Source organism: Carcharodon carcharias, chromosome 8 (assembly GCF_017639515.1).
Source record: "Carcharodon carcharias isolate sCarCar2 chromosome 8, sCarCar2.pri, whole genome shotgun sequence".
Classification (NCBI taxonomy): domain Eukaryota; kingdom Metazoa; phylum Chordata; class Chondrichthyes; order Lamniformes; family Lamnidae; genus Carcharodon; species Carcharodon carcharias.
The window spans coordinates 135,970,934-135,993,759 of record NC_054474.1 but is presented as its reverse complement, the minus strand read 5'-3'; the positions used below and the strand labels follow the sequence as shown (position 1 = coordinate 135,993,759).

The 22,826-nt window shown below is 42.5% G+C and overlaps 1 protein-coding gene and 1 long non-coding RNA gene across 5 annotated transcripts in view; one reads left to right on the top strand and one right to left on the bottom strand.

Moving 5' to 3' along the window:
• The window catches only part of LOC121280872 (astrotactin-2-like), a 1,734,361-nt gene that overhangs the window by 723,232 nt on the left and 988,303 nt on the right, over nt 1–22,826 (bottom strand). The window lies entirely within an intron of this gene.
• Nucleotides 1–22,826, top strand: part of LOC121280874 — a 51,298-nt gene that overhangs the window by 15,739 nt on the left and 12,733 nt on the right. The window contains exon 3 of one of the 2 annotated variants that reach the window (XR_005943740.1): nt 1,613–2,123. The exons of the other annotated variant lie outside the window; for it this stretch is intronic. This is a non-coding gene — a long non-coding RNA (uncharacterized LOC121280874). Of the gene's footprint in view, nt 1–1,612; nt 2,124–22,826 lie in introns of those variants that run through there. 2 annotated transcript variants of the gene reach the window in all.

Here is a 22,826-nt window from a genome sequence, read left to right as displayed (position 1 = left end):
ATCACTGAAATCTGGCAACAGTCCATCCACTTGCTGTCTCAGCTGCAGAGGCCACTATGGCCAGGCATTCTGAAGATGAGGGATAGTTTACAAGAAGATAAATTACATAAAAAGGTAATACTTCTAAAAGCCATAGGGGCAAACATTGCCATGATAATCATACGCAGCTCAATTTAGCAGCTTCAAGATGGATATTAGTACAGAATCCAGAACTAAACACTTACAAACTCTCCTTGCGATTGCATGTCTTGCAATACAGAGTAACAGTTTACAGAACCAAACTATTTTCTTGTGGCATAGAATCCTAGAATGATACAGCACAGAAGGAAGCCAATCTGCTCGTCGTGTCTGTGGCAAAGGTTGTCCAGTTAATTCCATTCCTCTGGTCTTTAAACATAGCTCCGTAATTTATTTCCCTTCCATGTATTTAAGGAAACTTTAACATATTGTGTTATTCCCGTCAGTGATTCTTCAGTTCAAGAGGGCATAGAGCGTTTTAGAATTAGCTAATTAAAGTAAGATGAGTGAAGAATAAAACCCACTCTCACCGGCCACTCCCATGTTCTACCCTCAGTAACCTCGAGTTCACCCAAAACTCGCATCGAGTTCCATTTACTCATCATCCTGTGCTCACTGACTACATTGCCTCCTGGTTAAGCAACACCTCATTTTTAAAGTTCTCACCCCGGTTTTTAAATCCCTCTTCTAAACCTGTGACCTGTACCACTTAGTAGGGCAAGGGAGCAGATGCAAGGGAACACCACCACCTGCAAGTTCCCCTCCAAGCCACACACCATCCTGAATTGGAACTATATCACTGTTCCTGGGTCAAAATCCTGGAACTCCCTCCGTAACAGCACCATGGGCCTACCTACACCTCTTGGACTGCAGAGGTTAAAGAAGGTAGCTCACCACCACCTTCTCAAGGGCAGTTAGGAATGGGCAACAAATGCTGGCCTAGCGATGTCCACATCCCATGAATTAATAAAAAGAAAACATCATAGGTATCTGCATGTCTTTAATTCTCACCTCTTGAACATTCCTGATTTTAATTCCTCCATCATTGATGCTGATGCCTTCACTTGCCAAGGCCCCATGCTCTCGAATTTCCTCCCTAAACCTCTTTCCCTCTCTTTCCTCCTTTAAGATACTCCTTAAAACCTACCACTTTTATCAAGCTTTTGGTCACCTGCTATTCTTTCTTTAGGTGGCATGGTGTCAAATTTTATTTTATAACGCTCCTGTGAAATGGTTTGGGACATTTTATTAGATGAAAAACATTACATAAATATAAATTGCTATTGCTGTTCCTCTTCTTAAGGTCAGGGGAGGAGAAAAAAACTGAAATGCCCAAATTCCTTTCCCTTACTGCCCTCAATCAGTGTGGTTTGTTTTGGAAAGGTAGATATGTGTGTTTCTAAGCCCTCTTCAGCGTGTGGCCAATTTAAAGCAGCAGACTTTCATGGATTTAATAATAAAGATTATTTATTCACACGCTCACCCCGAAGATGTTTAAACCCCACATAATTCACACATTTAAGATAGAATTAAAGAAGATAGTGCATTTCCACAAGTGTTAAACTAAAAAATAGTTAACAATTCATGTGTTTAGGTTGTTGTAGGAGATCAGTTGGTGCAGGTCCGGTAAGGAACAGTCTTTTTCAACTCTTGACTTGCAGCGTGGATGAGGTCAAATAATTGGAGCCGAATATCAGGATTTCTTCGAAGAGATGGCTTTTCAGCAGATCATGAAGTCAATCCCTTGTGGCTTCCTTATTAGGAGAACCAATTTCTTTACAGATGGACTTGGATCTTTGAATCAGACTGGGAGGCTTTTCAAGACTTACAGTACACACCCCACCCCGCCCCAACGTACCCCTGGCCCCATTCCATCATTCTTAAAAGGTAAAACTGTCACAACCTTTTGCAGCTGCTGCTTGCAGTGTTCTTCTGCTCTGGTCTCTCCGAATCTTTAGATAAAATGTGTTATCTCAAGCCGATTTGATCACATGACCAATACTGGCATTGTCCACCCAAATGATTTGGAAGTCTAAAGCTATCAGTATACAATGGGGGATAGATGGTGATCTTTCACACTCAAACTTGTGGATGACTGGTCTTGTCAGCTTTCTTTTGTTAAGGTGCAAACCTGGCAAAATGGGGCTGAATTTTCAGGATGGCCGGAACACTTGCCCTCCAACTCTAGCAGCCCTGACTATGCTCAAACAAGCATTGATGGCCAGAAGGCAGGACTTCTGCCCCTCCTCAGGAGGGAGTCTCGCCTTGGAGAGCTGCCAGTCAACTGATTGGCCGGCAACTCTCCAGCTCCTCCAGGAACAGCGCTGCAGTGTCTGGAAGAGGCATTGCAGGGAGCTGCCTGGCACTAAGTCCCGGGAATTGGAGGACAGCTAAGTGGCAGGGGTTTCATGGTGGGCAGAGTAGGCAAGGCCTGGGGGTCATGAAGGGGGCGATTGGGTTCTTGGAGGATAGGCCAGGGGACAGGAGAGAGGTCCAGAGGTCACCAGGCTTTATAGGGAGGGCACCCCCAGTCAGAAGGGGGCTTCTGATGGAGATGCCCCCACCCTTCATGCCTAAGATTGAACTTACTTTATTTTTGCATTTTCCCCCTCAGCTGTCATCCATCCGCCAGCCTAAAAATTGAGGCTGGGTGGGAAAAGACCCTTAAGTGACCATTTAAAGGCCTTAATTGGGGCAAGGGCTGGCTCCTGCCCAAGGTCCTGCCTGCTCCAGTGTAAAATCACTACCAGGTTGGGGTGGGCGGGAACCCAGAGGGAATTCTGTCCATGCAATTTCACACTGCTTCCCACCACCCCCACCCTCCCATCTTAGAATCCAATGGGGATGGGCGGGGGGCATAAAATGCTAGCCACAGAGTCTAGGAGTACACTGACTTTGTGTTTGGAGTATGGTTTGAACAATGGCAGGTGCAAATTCCAAAGATAACATTTGTCATGGTATGTCCATTCCAGTGGGAGATCCCCCAACCAGGGTGATTCAAATGTAACTTTCCACAAGCTCGACAATCTGTTGAATTGGTAAAAGTCACCTGACATTTTGGCGACCATCTTAGCAGTTCATCACTGGCCATTTTAAATAAAAGGCAGTTCCAGAAACTCCTATATGAACAGAGTCCATATTTAAAGTTATGAGTAGGACATACCTTCCCTGAGGAGGACACTCTAGCCCCATCTTTTGTTCCTTGTCTCATTTTACCTTGCGCTATCAGTCCTATTGTCATTTAACCACTCCAGCCTTCCACCCTATCACAGACCTTCCCTTTAATCCTTTCCTTCCCTCCCCTTCCTCTGTTTCTACATATGTTTAAAAGCTGTTATATCACTAACTTTTTTCAGTTCTGAGGAAAGGCCATTGACATGAAATGTTAACCTTGTTTTTCTCTCTCTGGAGACATTGCCTGACCTGTTGAGTATTTCTAGAATTTTCTGTTATAATGCAGAAATCCCTTTGCTACTAGAGTTCCTTCCAACCACATTTGGGTCCAAGTGCATGTTTTTTACAGGAATGATTCCTGGAGATCTCCCAAGGCTCATCATTTGGATGCTATTAACCACCCTGTACGGAAAAGGTAAGGTGTTGAAAAGTGAAAATGATTCAATCAATCACAACTAACTCACTGCCTCTGGCTCTCTTTCCTCTGTTCTTTGATTAGAAGTTTGGATGTAAATCACACTGACAGCTGAACACTTCAATGCAGTAAATGGCAGCAAAGCAGGACATAAAGAATATTTGGTCCCTTTTATCTTTGTCCTTCCCTTTCTGTCTGAAGCGACAATCGTCTGGAATAAGGTTGCACTCTCTATGCACAGAAGCAAGTGCAACAGGAAGAGGGTTGATGATATAGTGAACAATGTATTAGTACATGGATTGATAAAATATGCAATTTTCTTTGGACGAAAAGCAACCTCTGAGCTCAAATTCCCCCCTTAGGTGCAATACACTGCATCAGACCTTCATGTACATTATTCAACATTTGTAAGATAATTTATTTAGAATGGAATAAAGAACACCTGCCTGCTTTCAGTGGTAATTGAACCCCTAGACATAGCTTTTGAGAGTCACATCATTCACGTTTTCCGCATATTTTTGTTGTATTTTTCTCTTTTTAACACAGATGTCCACTGTGCCATTCAGTGCTCTATATTGATCAGCAACTAGATGCTGACATCCTGATGTGAAAGCATCAATGCATTGGAGTAGGTTTGTATTAAAATACTTGGGTGGAATGTGGAAGTAGCCCCAAGGGATTTCACTGGTTTAACAATTTCGTGGGTAATCAAATTGAAATAACTGACAGTTACCGCTACATTAGTTCGGAGTTGAGATTTTTTAATTAGATTTGATTCCCTCATGTACCTCCTCCCCCATTACCCCAGTTATTGGAGATAGATTTCAGTTATTTGTTTTGGGAGCCTAGGATACAGACATGGATCAGTTCTATATTGTGCAATTTCACAGGCTTGGACTACATCAAGATGTGACTCAATAAACAGTTCTGATGCTTCCTATATTATATATGTATATATATCTGACACAGACACTTTTGGGGTAAGCTTCTCAACTGTAAAGCAGGACAGTTCCATACACAAGTAGGACCAGTGGAAGGATTTAAAGGTCTTTTAATAAGGAAGCCACAAGGGGAACTGACTTCATATTTAAATTCAGAAGGCTTTAATTATCCCTGTACTCATTACAGTGAGGGATATAATTGCTGGGATTGACTTTCCACACACTTCACACCCGGATCAGCATCTTGTACCCCAGACCAGGTACAGAAAGAATCAAGGATTTGCACTTTTTCACATCTCTCATAAGTGTGCCAAAGTGCTTCACTATGAATCACAATTTACATGCATTCAATAATAGGCCAGTGGATGTTGTGAGGTACACAATACAAAATCCACACACAGCAACGAGCAGTTAATCAGGATTTGAAGGTATTGGGTTTAGAGAGGAATATTGGAAGCTCAGAGAACTTGCTGCTTCTCTTCAAATAATGCCAGGGTTGGTTTCAGCATCATGGCGTGAACGGTAGGGAGTAAAAAGAATGGCTAGTTGAAGCAATCAGAAAATTTATTGCACATAACGGTAATATAAAGATACTTTCACATTAGGAGAAGTGGCTGATGGTGCCTGTGTCATTCCATCATCAAGTGTACCAGCAAATAACACAGTGCCAATTTACCACAGTCAGTGGAGAGCTGCGAAAGTGAGTTTTGTGAACTGCCATCAAATGCACCAGTTTTCATTTCAGTCCCGCATCTGATGGACAGCTGGAGGCTGTCTTCAGCGGGGAGAAACATAGGGAGAAATATAAACGGGAAACTGCTGCCTGAGGGGAACAGCAAAGAATGGTGTGACTCTGTTGAAATTGGAAGTGCTGCATAGGAGAAGGGAACGCTGGGTTCCTGAAATTGGAAGTACAAAGTAAAAGCATTTCAAAGGTTACTAGACTTTCATCCCACCCGTCTGTGAGGTGAAAAGACAGTGTCTGTCCCACTTCATTAGTAGACTGTCATACCTAATGTGTCTCTCAATCTCCTAACAGATGCTATTTATCCTCATCACAAAGATCTCGAATCTACCCATTTTCTAATATTCCCTCCTTCTGTGAATGGTCCAAACTCGTCACTTTCAACTCGTTGTTTAAAACCGAGGTATCATTTTCATAGCCAGCACTGTAGTATGTGTGGATAATTGTGGAATCCGAAGCTGTTGTCATTGGTCTGAATTATAAAACGCAAGCTTTAACAGAGCTGAAATATTTACTGTGGGACATTGTTGAGTCTGGTAAACCTCATACTGCAAAAACCAATGCAAGTTATACTGTTCTCACCTGACAAACTGAACAGCAAACCATATTTCAAATACCAGAGAGTTCAATATGTGAAATCTCACAGCAGAACAGATAAGTCAAGACAAAATTAGATCAACTTTGCCACATTCATATAATCAAATAACAGAACTCAGCCCAGAGTTTGAAGCTATTTTGTAGTGGGATAAGCAAAACAAATGATTGATTAGAAATTGCAGATGCAAAATGTATATTTCATTTTCTGTCTTTCCAATGGAAGTAGTTCATGTTTTGTACTGTCACTTTGAAATGTAACATGACTCTGCAGAAAGTACTACAAAATATTGTGTGTGTATAAGTCATGCCTTCTTGTGCATTTTGAGGTTTGGTAACTTTGGGAAAGTGACCATATGCCATTATTTGAAGAGTTGAAAGGGACAAGGTGACTTCTGAGATCTGGATTATTCTCAGTATCACTGAATTTAATGTCAGACTTTAAATGAGAAATAGATTATACACCTTTAATACTGACAGATAGGCGTACAAACAAGCTTGATAGCTTGTAGCGAATTCCGCGTGCTGAATGCATGCAGCAAAATGCTGTCAAAAAGTTGCAGGTAGATAGCACAGCACAAGGGCTCCCAATCCTTTGGCTAATGAAGGCCCAGAGCCTATGTTATAGAAACTGCTCATTCTGGACTAAAACTTATTTGGTACACTTTCAACTCAGCATTGGCCTTTGGTAGAAAACATAAATAGTGCTCCATGTTTTTCCTTAGTTTGCAGTTGAAGGTGCTGAATTTTTGATGTCGAGTGATGTAGCACAAGAATCGTAAATTGTACCTCAGGCAAAGCAAATTGGCATCACAGCAAAGTTTATGGGTTTTTATTCTACTTGGAGGCAGGAGATTATGCGTTGTAGAAACATATTGTAATTGCTGGAAGTTATATTCTCGGGGCTGATGGTGAGGAGGCTTATTGGTACAGACATGGGGCAGAATTTTCCCGTCGGCGATTCGGGGGTGAGGCCTGCTCGCTAACGTCAATTAAGGCCATTGACAGGATAATTAAGCTTGTTAAAGGCCCTGTCCGTTCAACCTTAAGGCTGGCGGGTAGGCCAGGAGCCCCAGCGGGCTTCTGATAATACATGAAACTTCATCCACTGGCGGGATGAGGTTTCATGTCCATTTTGAAAAACTTCAGCAAAGTTTATGTGCTTCTTATTAACATCTCCCATCTCATGTGACACTGTCACATGAGGGGGACATGTTAATAATTTTAATATTTTTCTATTTTAAAAAAATTTTATGCTGTCAGTAAACTCCCTGAGACAGCACTTAGTCTCAGGTGCGAAAAAGCAGACTTTGACAGATGGGGAATCCCTCCACCCCCTGCACAGGAAGCGCATAGCGCTTCCTGTCAGGCAGGCTGCTGGGCCCAATTGAGGCCCGCCCACTCAAGATGGTGGTGGACCCCGTTTTGATGGCAGAGTTCGGCTGCCCGCCCATCAAGGTAAAAATTCTGGGCATGATCTTGTCCTGAAATCTTCGCTGATTGACTCACTGAATGGAAACATCCCTAATTGCAGCTGGCAAACTCCAAACTGGTAACGAAGCACTCAATTGTGCATTTTAAATGCTTTCAAAACACAGAACTAATGTACCAAAATGTCAAACAAATTGGATCGGATTTGTACAGGAATTTGAAAGGAAGAAATGTTATGGGGAATGACTAGGGAGCTGGGAACAATTGGATAGTTATTTCAAAGTTCCTGCACGGGATGATGGGTTGAATGGTCCCAATACTGTTATGAGCACAGAATTCTTATTATTATTCTGAAACTAACATACTGCATCAAACTTTTGAAAAGATTTTGCAGCATTTGTACAATCCAACAATCTATTTTGTTGAAAATATGTGGTTTTCACTGGACTGGAAACATTTCATGTTACGGTCCATGATTTTATATTTAATGTGTCAGAATTACTAATCTCCCTTCTTCAATTGAAGTGGCATACAGAGACCAGTAGAGGGTGCACTAACATTAGCAGGCATGAGTTCTGACAAAATTATCGGTCTAATTTCTAAACTGCAGCCACCTAGGTAAGTGTGCATTCCAATAACCTCCTGTTCATCTGTTAACCCTCGGTCAAATCATTCCAATCAAGCTGATTTGTGGATTAATTTCCTGATCCTAAGTGATAGCTGGATGCATTAAATGCCCAAGAACTGATTCATTAGATGATAAAAAAAACAGCTCCGCATGAATGAATTCATTACAGCAACCTGCAAGGGTGTAACTTGAGATGTCAACTTGGTGGACACATCAACCAATGTAATCCCCCATATGGCATCTCTGGGATTTGACTGCAAGTGTAATTTTCTGCACCACTTCCTATTACACAGCATTCATATTACTTAAACACACGATTGAATGCAACAGCTTTATCCCAGTGTTTATGCTCGATATGAGTTTCTTCCTAACTCACTTCATTTAGTGCTATCAATGTATCCTTTTCTTGATAAATCAAAAAATAATTGTCACCAATATGAGAACAAGCTCAAACCCTTTTGATGATTACGTTTCACTATTGTTGATGAGGCTAATTAAATTTATACTGGAATGTGTACATTGCAAATGCTTTCCTATACCAATGGAAATATGCAGTTACAAAGTCTACTCACATAATTGTACACCATGTAGATATGCGGCAAACCCTCCATACACTTAAATAGCACCACTGGCATGATAAAAAAGAGTATTTCAAAAAGGAAGGGGAAACAGACACAAAGCAAAATGAGGCAGGGAGGTGAACAAGATGATTGGAGGCTTGGACAAAGAAAAAGTACTTCCATTTATATAGTGCCTTTCACAAACACTGGATGTCCCAAAATGCTTTACAGCCAATTAAATTCTTTTGAAGTGTTGTAATATAGGGAACGTGGCAGCAAATTTGCACACAGCAAACTCCCACAAACAGCAATGTGATATTGACCAAATAATCTGTTTTTGTAATGTTGATTGAGAGATAAACATTGGCCAGGACACCAGGGATAACTGCCCTGCTCTGCTTTGAAATGTTGCCACGAGATTTTTCGCATCCATCTGCAAGGGTAAACAGCTCTTTGGCTTAATATCTCATCTGGTAGACGATATTACTGACAGTGCAGCACTCTCTCATGACTGCACTAGAGTGTCAGCCTTGATTTTTCAGTTCAGGTCCTGGGAAGGGGACCTGAACCCATCACCTTGTGACTCAAAGGCCTAAGTGCTACTAAGTGAGCCACAGCTGATAAGAGTGGGCTTTTGAGAGACTTTTTGAAAATGGAAGAGAATTTGCAAGGGTTAGGACATCAATGAGGCAGTTAGTGGCACAGGGTCAAAACAACAATGTAAATTCATAGTAATTGTCAGTACTGTTAAAATATAAAATTTCCCCAGCTGAAACTGATACAAATAGTTGCTTTTTATTTGTGTCACTCTCACTTCTGTCTGTAAATATTCTGCATTCTGCAAAAGAAGCTAGAAAATGCCATCTGTCTGAACACTGCTCAACCACAGTAGTAACCACCAATTACACTGCGCATCGGGGGAGCAGTTTGATTCTTTTGAATTTTTTGAAGCCAAAGGGCACCATACACATTTTAGAGTTTGCTGCTTTTTTCTGTGAATGGCATGAAGCATATATGCTGGAAGATCTCAAGTTTATTTGATGGTGAGGAGCTGTTCAAAAGTAACACACGCATCACAATGTTTGAAGAGCTAAACATGTAGTTCTGAACTATGTACTTGGGAAGAGATTACTCAGCTTAAGTGGCCTGGTGGCACGGTACTCTCCTGGTAGGTCGGCAGGCTACAAATCACAATGGTGCTCAGTAAAACTCATTGAGGTAGAAGCTTTGTGCAGACAACCTCTCTCCCTAAATCCCACAACTTTACAGTTTCAATAGCCACTTCAAAACCAATTTAAGTGAATTTAAAGTGGATTTACACACAAAGGCAGTGGGTATGGCTGAGGTACTAAATGAGTACTTTGCATCTGTCTTTATCATGGAAGAAGATGCTACGCAAGTCATACTGAAAGAGGAGATATTAGATAGATTGGCTAGAATCCTGGAGAATTGCAAATGTTACACCCTTGTTCAAAAAAATGGGTGTAAGAATAATCCCAGCAATCACAGGCCAGTCAAATTAACCTTGATGGTGGGAAAACGTTTAGAAACTATAATTCAGGGCAAAATTAACAGTCACTTGGACAAATGTGGATTAATAAAGGAAAGCCAGCATGGGTTTGTTAAGGGCAAATTGTGTTAAACAAACTTTCTTCAGCTTGGTTGATAAGGTAATTGATGCGTTGCCCATGGACTTCTAAAAGGATTTGAGAAAGTGGCATGTAACAGGCTTGAGAGCAAAGTTAGAGCCCGTGGAATAAAAGGGCAAGTAGCAGCATGGATATGAAATTGGCTGAGTGATAGCAGACAAAGAGCGGTGGCAAACAGTTGTTTTTCAGATGGGAGAAAGGTAGACAGTGGGTTTCCCCAGGAATCACTGTTAGGAGCCCTGCTTTTCTTGACATATATGGATATATATATATATATATATATTTTAATGGCTGAGACTCTTGATTTGGGTGTACAGGGTAAAATTTCAAAATGTGAGGATGACAGAAAACATAGAGGTATTGTGAACTGTGAGGAGAATAGTTATAAACTTCAAGAGGACAGACAGGCTGGTGGAATGGGTAGATAAGTGTTGGATAAAATTTCATGCAGAGAAGTGTGAAGTGATTCATTTCACTAGGCGGTGCAGCAGCAAAGGGGCCAGGGGCATATGCACACAAATTATTGAAGCTGACAGGGGAGATTGAGAAAGTGGTTAATAAAGAATATTGGATCCTATGCTACATTTGTGTATAGTTTTGGGCCCCTACCTAAAGCAAGGATATACTTGCCATAGAGGGAGTGCAGCTGAGGTTCACCAGACTAATTACTATCCTATGAGGAGAGATTGCGCCCGTACTCTCCAGAGTTTAGCAGAATGAGAGGTGATCTCATTGACACTATCACAGGTCTTAAGGGTCAGAAAGGGTAGATGCAGGTGGGGGGGTGGGGGTGTGTGTGTGTGTGCGTGTGCGCTCAAGGCCGAGATTGATAGATTTCTAGATACTAATAATATCAAGGGATATGGGGATAGCACAGGAAAATGGCTTTGGGGTAGACGATCAGCCATGATCTACTTGAATGGCAGAGCATGTTCAAAGGGCTGAATAGTCTACTCCTGCTCCTATGTTCTTACGTTCCAATGTTCTTCTAAACAGGGGCATAGAATACAAAAACAAGGATGTTATGACAAACCTGTATAAAACACTGGTTATGCCTCAACTGAATTGCCTCCAGTTCTGGATGCCACACTTCAGGAAGGACATGAAGGCATTAGAGAGAGTGTAGAAAAGATTCATGAGAATGTTTCTGGGCTGAGGAACTGCAGTTACGTGGAGAAATTGCAGAAGCTAGGGCTGTTCTCCTTGGAGAAGAAAAGGTAAAGAAGAGGTTTTATGGAGACCACCTCAAAATCATGAGGGGTCTGGACAGAGTAAATAGGGAGAAACTGTTCCCTTGGCAGCAGGATCGAAAACCAGAGGGCACCGATTAAGGTGATTGATTGGCTAAAGAAGCAACAGACACACAAAGAAAACATTTTTTATGCAGCGAGTGGTTGTGATCTGGAATTCACTGCCTGACAGTATGGTGCAGCTAAATTCAATCAAGGGCCTTCAAAACAGAGTTGAATATTTATCTGAAGAGAAAAGAGTTTGCCGTGAAAAGGATAAAAGGCAGGGGAGAGGCACTAGTTGAGTTGCTCTTGCAGAGAGCCAGCATGGACAGGAAGGGCTGAATGGCCTTTTGCTGTCCTGTAACCATTGTATGGCTATAACTACACCAATAATATTTTCTCCCAGAAGCTTGACATGACATTTCTTACTGAAAATGCTGTGGAACTTAACTTTTGTTATGTTAAAAGCACCACATAAATGAAAGTAGTTGCTATTGTTGTTATGGTGGTGCACCACATTCCTCAACATCCACTACTAATCTATTCAAGAGGGTGACAAGCCATCAGTAACCAAATCATCTCAATAATAATGGGTCAGAATTTATTGTTAGACTTGCCTGTGCTCATACACTTTCAATGAGTTTTTGCACTGAAAGTTACTATAAGTTAGCAATTGAAATAGTGTGGTGCTCCCTGCAGGAAACCCAGGACTTGTGTGAACTGCATATCTTAACTGATTGGCTAAAAGAATTGTTCATGAGCAGTGCAGAGTCTGAAGCAGGAGTCGTCTTTTGGAATATGAATTCAATCTCAAATCAAGTGCAGGGAACAAAATAAAAAGCGGAGAGGAAAGATTGGAATGGGAAAAAGAGAGAAGAGAAAGAAGAAAAAAAAATACTCAGAGTCATTAAAAGCTGAAGCAATGAAACTCCACACTCACAATCATTCATCGTCAGAGCCAGCAAGGTTGTTTGGTTGTAATTTAGAAATTTTGCACCATTAAAAATTGTATTTAGACTGAAAAGGCAAGCTTAGTTTATATCTACCACATAAATATAGGAACTGTGTGCTTCTCAATGTATTTGAATGGCCTCCCACTCAGTGAGAAGCTGTTTTCAGGCAGCTCATGGCATCTCAGATCGCAGCTTCCAGATTTTCACCTTTAACCACATATTTGCCCTCACCTGAAGTTGCTTTCTGATGTGTGTAACAGTGAGTGCCATTAGCTTCATCCTTATTTTGACAGAAAATTATGGCTTAGCATTGGTGAATGGCTCCCCTGAATGCTGAAGGAATTTGTCCCGTTAGTAACTGAGCCACACACACCAGAAGCTCTGAACCAACTGATCTTATGGATGCTACAATTGGCCTCAGCACACAAGATTAAGGCAGGTTAAAATAAATTGAACTGATTGTCACTTCTGATCACTATCCAGTGATCCCTATTGAAAGTTCAGAAATATGGAGATCAGGTTCAGCTCTGTTGCCTCCAAGGCCCTCAAATGAATAATGCCCACTTGGATAAACTAATGCCCAGACAGCCAGGTGCCAACAAGCACTCAATGCCTTGAAAAGAGGTGAAAATTAGGAGGAGAAAAAAACTTTCAATTTAAAAAAAAATCTTGAAGGTAAATCTCTGTGGAGTTCTCTCAATGTCCTCCTGTATCACATCAGCAGTAGCTTGGTGATTATCCTGGAGAATTAGGGTAAACGTTTACACCATTCTTTCGAGGAAATCTGGGCATCACTGGCAAGGCCAGCATTTATTACTCATCCTTTAATTGCCCCCAGGAAGGTGATGATGAGCCACTACCTTGAACTGCTGCAGCTCACCTGGTACAGATACACCTCCAGTGCTGTTAGGAAAGGGGTTCCAAGAACCCTGTGACAATGAAGGAACAGCAGTTCCAAGTAGTTCCAAGTCAGGATGGTGTGTGGCTTGGAGGGGAACTTCCAGATGGTGGTGTTCCTCTATGAGTTTGTTGCCCTTGTCTTTCTTGGTGGTAGAGGTCTCAGGAAAGGAAGATGTTGTCAAAGAAGCCTTGGTAAGTTACTCCAATGCATCTTGCAGATGGTACACACTGCTGCCACTGTGTCAGTGGTGGAGGAAGTGAATGTTTAAGTTGGTGAATTGGGTGCCGCTCAAACGGACTGCTTTACTCTCGATGGTGTTGAACTTCTTAGGTGCTGTTGAAGCCACACTCATCCAGGCAAGTGCAGAATATTCCATCACACTCCTGACTTGTGCCTTGTAGATGGTCAACAGGCTTTGGGAAGTCAGGAGGGGTGTTGCAGAATTCCCAATCTCTGACCTGTTCTTATAGTCACAGTATTTCTATGGCTGGTCCAGTTCAGTTTCTGGTCAATGGTAACCCCCAAGATACTAATATTGGGGGATTTCAGTGATGGTAATGACATTGGATGTCAAGGGGACATGGTTAGATTCTCTCCTGTTGGAGATCATCATTGCCTGGCACTTGTGTGGCATGAATGTTACTTGCCACTTATTAGCACAAGCCTGAATGTTGTTGAGGTCTTTCTGCATATGGACACAAACTGCTTCAGTATCTGAGGAGGTGTGAATGGTACTGAACATTGTGCAGTCATTAGCAAACATCCCTACCTCATGAAGGAGGGAAAGTCATTGATGAAGCAGCTAAGATGGCAGGGCCTAGGACAATAATCAGGGACTTCTGCAATGATATCCTGAGACTGAGATGATCGCCCTCCAATAACCACAACCATCCTCCTTTGTGCTGGGTATGACTTCAATCAGTGGAAGGTTTACCCCCTGATTCCCAAAGACTTCAATTTATCCAGGGCTCATTGATGCCACACTCAGTCAAATGCTGCCTTGATGTCAAGGGCAGTCACTCTCACCTCACCTCTTGAGTTCTTCATCCATGCTTGGATGAAGATTGCAATGGCGCCAGGAGCAGAGTGGTCATTGCAGAACTCAAACTAAGTATCAGTGAACAGGTTCTTCCTCCTTGAGGGCTGCTTGACAGCACTGTCGATGACACCTTCTATCACTTTACTGATGATCAAGAGTAGACTGATGGGGTAGTAATTGACTGGATTTAATTTGTTCTGCTTTTTATAGACAGGTCATCCTTGGGAAGTTTCCACAATGTCTGGTACATGCCAGCATTGTGGCTGTACTGGAACAACTTGGGGCGTAGCTAGTTCTGGAGCACAAGTCTCCAGTATGTATGACTACTGGAAAGTTGTCAGGCCCACAGCTATTTGCAGTCTCCAGTGCTTTCAGCCGTTTCCTGATTTCACATTCTTGACATGCTAATTTCCAAGAAGTTTCACTCAGCTCCACCCCGGAGAACTCCTGTGGAAATTCCGAGCACTTGTAGTTTCCAATTTCTAATTATTGGCTTTCTATCTGAACAAGTTTAACTCGTTTTGAATATACAAAAGCACCTTGAAATATAAAAACAGCTTTTTTGATTATTGGCAGTGGCTGGCTGGCAGTGATTACTCTAACATGAGTCAAATTGATTCATGCATCTTACATAATTTACTGAATCCTTAAGTTTAAGACTTCTTTAGTGCAGACCTTTCTTCACTTTCAACTAAATGGTTTTGACAGACCAACTGAAAACAAATGCAAATGGCCAGCAGTCCAGACCGATGAAACCTTAGGCTTCCCTTGCAGATACTTTAAAGATCTGATGCCTTTCAACCAATCTTTTATTTTCCTAGAGTAAAGGTCAAAAAACATAGACAGTCATCTGCCAAAGATGACATCATAGATGTAACTCATTGTGAATTTGTTTTCCTCTCATGAAGCATTGGGAATGATATATTTTCTCTCTTTATTTTATGCTCCCCCTCTCTGCCTGAAGGTGTGGACTCTGGCAAGATTACAGTACTGGCAGCTCCAATGTACCTTGCCAAAGTGGCCACTCTTCATGTCTAAGGTTCTGAGGTTGGAAGAGAATTTTCCAGTAAACTGTTTCCTTTATTGGCCTGGGTTTTCCCTCCATTTTTTCCTTTTCCTCATAGAGAATATATGGCTGCAGAATGGAGGGGTGGAAGAGTGGAACTGGAAAAGTGTGGGACACTCTTAATGGACCAGTCAATCTTATTTTGCTCATCAATTCTCTATATTTTCACGAGCATACAGCTTCAGTGTCCTGGAGCCTCGAAGCCAATCGATATTAATGCTGCCCTGGTTGACATCAATTAGCTCAGCACAGGCCAAAGATTGAACCAGAGAAACCCTGGTCTCTATGGCTCCACATCATGGGTGGAATCGTCCCAGATTGCACTAAGTGTGGGGGCGGGCAGGAAAAAGAACATCTTACCCGCTGGCCACAATGCCAGCTTTTCACGCTGTATCATGCCAATCCCGCCTCATTAACCATACATTACTGGGAAACACACCGTTTTGTTGGTGGGCTAAGTCCTATTCACCCACCACGCTGATACCTCACACCCCTCTCCTAATTTTACTCAGTTCTGTTGAAGGGTCATGAGGACTTGAAACGTCAACCTTTTTCTTCTCCGCCGATGCTGCCAGACCTGCTGAGTTTTTCGAGGTAATTCTGTTTTGTTTTGGATTTCCAGCATCCGCAGTTTTTTGTTTTTAACCCTGATACCTCGCTGCTTCCTCATGCCGGGCACCATATTTAAAGTGCAGCCATGCGCACAACTCTCAGTGCTTCCAGCCCAGAAAGGCAAGAAGACTGCAGCCCCCGATTCAGTGATGCATCCCTGGGATGCCTTCTGAACACCATTAGAGCCCACCACAATGTCCTCTACCCTTCACTTTGGCCATAGGGGGCCAACAATGTCACCACTCCTGCTTGGGAGGTAGTGGCAGAGGTGGTCAGTGCCAACACTGCACAGAAGAGGTTCACCATCCAGTGCAGAAAGAGGATGAATGATCTTATCCGTGCCGCCAGGGTAAGGCAACCATCTCATCACTCCAAACTCATGCACTCACAAGGCCATCACACATTCACTGGCATCTCACTCGCTGCCAGCTCAAGGGGCATCACCACTAGAAGAGGTTCACCATCCAGTGCAGAAAGAGGATGAATGATCTCTTCCGTGCCACCAGGGTAAGGCAACCATCTCATCACTCCAAACTCATGCACTCACAAGGCCATCACACATTCACTGGCATCTCACTCACTGCCAGCTCAAGGGGCATCACCACTCACTCTCTCACATACACTCTTACATTTCCATCTGCCCCTCATCTCCTTTGGAAACTGCCTCCTCAGCCCTCACCCTCTTGAGGACACTTGCACAGGTGTGTCCTCACACACACCTGGGATACCCCCCTTCCCCAGTAATGCCCTAGCCCTGTAGCCTCTTCCCTCACCTGAGACCACTTAGCCCCTTTCCCCAAGCAAGCCATAGCCCTGCAGCCATTGATAAGCCACCCCAGTCTCAGGGTTGGTCTCATAAGTAGAAACCTGCCCGTAAGCCTCCCTAAAAGTGATGTGGTGCTGCCTGTGAAGCCTGGCACTGATGAACATGAGTGTTGACCGAAGTCAGGTAGGCAAACAAACCTGAAATGCCTGAGTGAAGTGCAGCTTGCCAACAGTATGTCACTTATGTTCAGTTGTGAAACACGTCAGTGTTATTGGTCAGATAATCCAGTGTGTGTGTGTGTGTGTGTGTGTGTGTGTGTGTGTGTGTGTGTGTGGGGGGGGGGGGGGGGGGTGGCGGGGGATGATTCCAGCGAGCAGGGCTTATAATAATATGCAGATGTATTAAGATGAAGTTCCCAGCATGTGGCAGCGGGAAACACGGACTGCTACTGATGGGCGGAGCAGACGATTGCAAACTGGTTTCACAATGTTGTGGAACTGATTTTTTTACCTTCTCACCATATTGTCCGCTCATGCCAGCCATGATTTTAACTCTTTTGTCCATGTTTGAACCAAGATTGTAATGAGGTCAAGAGCTGAGTGGTCTTGGCAGAACCCAGACTGACCTTCAGTGAGCAGGTTATGGCTAAACAAGTGCCAATTGATAGCACTGTTGAAGACCCCTTCCATCACTTTACTGAAGTTCTAGAGAAAACCGATGGGACAGTATTTGGCTGGGTTGGATTTATCCTGCTTTTTGTGTACAGGACATATTGGGTAATTTTCCACATTGCCGGGTAGATGCCAGCATTGTAGATGCCAGCATTGTAGATATACTGGAACGGCTTGGCTAGGGGTGCGGCAAGTTATGAAGCACAAGTCTTCAGTACTAATGTCGGAATATTGTCAGGGCCTTTGCAGTATCCAATGCCTTCAGCCGCTTCTTGATATCATGTGGAGTGAATTGAATTGGCTGAAGACTGGCTGTGGACACAAGATGGATCATCCACATGGCACTTCTGGCTGAAGGTTGTAGCAAATATGTCAGCCTTATTTTTTGCACTGATGTGATATATATTGTGAATAGCTGGGGCACAAGCACTGATCCCTGTGGTGTCCCACTAGTCACCGCCTGCCACTCCATAAAACACCCATTTATTCCGACTCTCTGTTTCCTGTCTGCTAATCAATTATCAATTGATGCCAATATATTACTCCCAATTCCATGTTCTTTAATTTTACACACTAACCTCTTGCACAGGACTTTATCAAAAAATCCAAAAACACCACATCCACTGGTTCTCCCTTATCTTTTCTGCTAATTACATCCTCAAAAAACTCCAGTAGGTTTGTCAGACATGATTTCCCTTTCATAAATCCATGCTGACCTTGTCTAATCCTGTTGATGTTTTCTAAGTGTCTTGTTATCATATCTTTTATAATAAACTCTCGCATTTTCCCTACTACTGATGTTAGGCTAACTGGTCTGTAATTCATTGTTTTCTCTCTCTCTTCTTTTTTAAATAGTGGGGTTATATTTTCCACCTTCCAATCTCCCGGGACTGTTCCAAAATCTACAGAATTTTGGAAGAAAACAACCAACGCATCCACTATTTCCATGGCCACCTCCTGTAGTACCCTGGGATGTAGATTATTGGGCCCTGGGGATTTATCGGCTTTCAGTCCCACACTAATTTCTCCACATTATTGTTTTAGTAATACTAATTTCCTTCAATTCCTCCTTCTGACAAGATCCTTGGTTCCCTAGCATTTCTGGGAAGTTATTTGTGTCTTCCTCTGTGAAGACAGAATTAAAGTAGCTGTTTAATTCCTTGTTCTCTATTATACATTCTTCCATTTTGGACTGTAAGGGACCTATATTTGTCTTCACTAATCTTTTTATATACTTGTAGAAGCTTTTACAGCCTTCTTTTATGTTCCTTACAAGTTTACTCTCATACTCTATTTTTCCCTTCTCAGGCTTGCTACTTTTTCCAGCAACTTTATATGACTCCTCGTTGGATCTAAATCTATCCTTAATTGTTTTTGTAAGCCTTGGTTGGGCCATTTTTCCTGTTGTGTTTTTGCACCAGAAAGGAATTTATAACTGTTGCAATGCATACCTTCGTCCCTTAAATATCAGCCATTACCTATCCACCGTCATGCCTTTTAATGAAGCTCCTCAATCTATCTTAACCAACTCACGCCTCACACCTTCGTCTTTTTAGAATTTTTACACATTTGTATTATGGCCCTATTTGCTGCTATCCCTTGTTTCCTCTGCCTTCCACTTTTGCTTTCTACTTTTCTGTTTTCATCCCTATCTTTGTTTCCCTCTCGTGTCTCCCCGCTCAGGTTCCCATCCCCCTACCAATCTAGTTTGGACTCTCCCCCACAGTACTAGCAAATACCCCTGCGAGGATATTGGTCCCAGTCCTGCTGGGGTGCAGCCAGTCCAGCTTGTACAGGTCCCATCTTCTCCAGAATTGGTCCCAATTCCTCAGGAATCTAAATCCCTTCCTCTTACACCATCTCTCCAGCCACGCATTCCTCTGGTCTGTTCTCCTATTTCTGATCTTGCAAATGAGTGGCACTGGGAGTAATCCTGAAATTACTATTTTTGAGGTCCCACTTTTTAATTTATTTCCGAGCTCCCTATGTTCTGCTTTCAGGATCTCATTCCTGTTTTTACCTACGTCATTGGTACTAATATGGACCACGACCTCTGGCTGTTCACTCTCTCCCTTCAGAATGTCCTGCATCCGCTCAGAGACATCCTTGACCCTGGCACCAGGGAGGCAATATACCATTCTAGTCGTGGCCGCAGAAATGTCTATCTGTTCCCCTTACGATAGACTCCCCTATCACTATTGTTGCCCATTCTTCCCCCCCCCAATGCAGCTGAGCCACTTGTGGTGCCACAGACTTGGCTCTTGCTGCATTCCCCTGAGAAACCATCTCCCCCAGCAGTATCCATAATGAAAAGTATGTTGGAGAAGGAGATTGACCCAGGGGACTTCTACACTACCTGCATAGTGCTTTTACTCTGTCTGACAGTCATCCATTCCTTGTCTGCCTGTGCAATCTTTGCCTGCGGTGTAATCACCTAACTGTATGTGCTATCCACGAAGATCTCATCCTTGCAGATGCTCCACAGTGATTCCAATTGCAGCTCCAGCTCTGAAATGCAGATTTCAAGTAGCTGCAGCTGGAGACACTTCCTGCACACATGGTCACCCTGGACACTGGAAGTATCCCTGACTTCCAACATCACACATGAGGTCCATTCCACTTGGCCCAGCAGCCCTGCCATGACTTATCCTTAAATTACTCCCTTTACTTTTACTCCCTCTAGTTTACAGAGTATTAAGGACCGAAGAAACACTCCCCAAGTCCTGCTTACCAAGGCTGTCACTCTTCTTACTGAGGCAAGGTGGAAACTGAAAGGATCCCTTCTTCCTTCTTCACCAAACTCCCCCTCTCACCAATCTCTAACTGAAGAATTCTGATGAAGTCCAAAACAGCACTCCTGTGCAGGCAAAAGCAGCACTGTAGATCACTTGCTTTTATGCTGTCTGAATCTAGCTTCTGAAAACCTTTTTAAGCCAGTTAACTACTTAACTAGCTGCAGTTGCAAGCAGAGTCTGCATTACTACTGTTTTAAAGCTGGACTAAAACTTGCCTTCTGCCAACCTAAAGAGCAACTTTTACTTAGTTGCTAAATTAAAGAAAGATTAGAATGTAGATAGAAATTAACCCTTAAAAGATCCTCTTTCACCAAACTCCAACAGAAGCACTGTCATGCAGCCCAAAGCAGCACTCCAGTGAAGAAGGGGACTTTGTCTCCACAAGGACCTGTGCAGTGGTCACTCCTACCAATGCTGTCATGGACAGATGCATCTGTGACAGGAAGATTGGCGAGGACCAGGCCAAACATGTTTTTCCCTCTTATTGTTTCCATCACCACCTACCACAGGCCCAGTCTAGCAGACATGTCCTTAAGGACTTGGCCAGCTTGGTTTGTAGTAGGCTACTGAGCCACTCTTGGTCATGGACATTTAAGTCCCCCATCCAGAGTACATTTGGCACCCTTTCCACCCTCAGTGCTTCCTCCATGTGTGTTCAACATGGAGGAGTACTGACTCATCAGCTGAGGATGGATGGTACATATTAATCAGCAGGAGGTTACCTTGCCCATTGTCTATAATGTATGATTCCATCAGTGTGACTATATCAGGCAGATGTGAGATGGATCTCCCAATTTTGGCACTAGCTCCCAGATGTTAGTAAGGAGGACTTTGCAGGGCCAGCAGGATGAGTTTGCCATTGTCATTTCTGGTGCCTAAGTCGATGCCAGGTGGTCTGTCCAGCCTCATTCCTTTTAGACTTTTTTTTAGCGGTTTTATACAACTGAGTGTCTTGCTAGGCCATTTCAGAGGGCATTTAAGAATCAACCCCATTGCAAGTCTTTGTGTAAATACAGCCTGAGTCATTTCTTTCCTCCTTCATTTCTTTTCCTTTCTTCCTCTGTTACCTCAAAATAACAAGTTTGAAGAAAGAGTGACTTGAGTTTCTGTTGTACCATATCAGACCTGCAGGATATTTCAAAGCCCTTCACATCCAAAGAACAACTTTTTTGAAGTGTAGTCACTGTCAGTATGTAACCAAACTAGACAACCAATTTGTGGACATAAAGGTTCCACAAACAGAAATAAGAGGAATGACCTGTTAAAATAGATTTTTTTTTTGTTGATGTTGTTTCCAGGGAGAATGTTGACAAAAAGCACCAGGTGAACTCCCTGCACTTCAATGAGTAGTACAACAGAATATTTAACATTCATTGGAACAATAGTGCCTCAGTTTAACATCTCATCTCCAACACAGCACTCCCGCTATACTACACTGAAGAGTCAGTCTCGAACTTGTACGCAGATCTTGAAGTGAGGCTTAAACCCACAACTGCTTGACTCAGAGGTGAGACAGCACAATGGATTGAAGCTGGCATGTAACTTTGTTTTTTGTGGTCTATTCCTAGAGTTATAACCACCACATGGTGGTGTTAAAGACATCAATAAGATAAATTACAATATCACAAGTTCTTGTCCACAAAGCATCACCAAAGAACAGGCAAGATAATTAGACCGAGGCATAACATTATTAAACTTGGGCAGTAATTCTACTGAATACAGAGGTGATCCATGGCTAATGGAAAGATGAACAATTATTACCCTTTCCACTGTGCTGACAACAATGACTTTATTGCTTTGAAAGTGTTACTTTCTGTAACATCCAGACAGGACGGATTTCTCCCACAGGGCAAATTATCAAATCAAAACAAGAAAACATAACTGTCTTTCCTGTGGATTTTCATTTTCCTTATTTTAAAGTGTTTATGGTGCAATATTGCTCTTCTTTTTCTGTCTCTTCAGCACTTTTGTTTGGGTCATTTCACCAATAGCGTTTTGAATCTGAAATTACTGTTTTCATACACTGTTAGTCCTGAACCATTGTACAGTGCATTTGAAGGTCTTGTCTTTCTGAAGGGTAAAATGGGAAATGAGCAGTTAGCAGATGCTGTTGTGTTTGCACAGAATGCTCCATTCAGTTCTGACAAGCCAATGTGCATTTAGATCTTTATTTAACTGAGGATTCCGTCACTGTCAACAGGCCACTTTTCTAGAGACCCATAGAAAACAAATATGAAGAACACATTACATTTAGAAAACGGCCTTCCTTATTCCAAATGTAGAATTTCATCAGGATATAGGTGCTGAGTTTGATTGCGCTATAGCTGTATTGGGTAAAGTTTCCACTTTGGACACAATTGGTAATTCCAGTGGAAACTGTGCCTAAAATTGCATCATTTGACAAGCATGTCCCCCTGCAAGCACACTATGTGCCATGAAACAGCACAAAATAGTGTTTTACTTTTTCTTAAAATTTCTTTTAAAAAATATTCCTTGACGTATTTAAGATGCTAACTTAGTGTAGTTTGATTAATACAGCTGAAAATGGATTGATGCATTTTATAACAGTGTCAATCCATCACCTGCAAATAATCTGGTTTTAAATTACTGAATATGAATTTTAAAAATATATACAA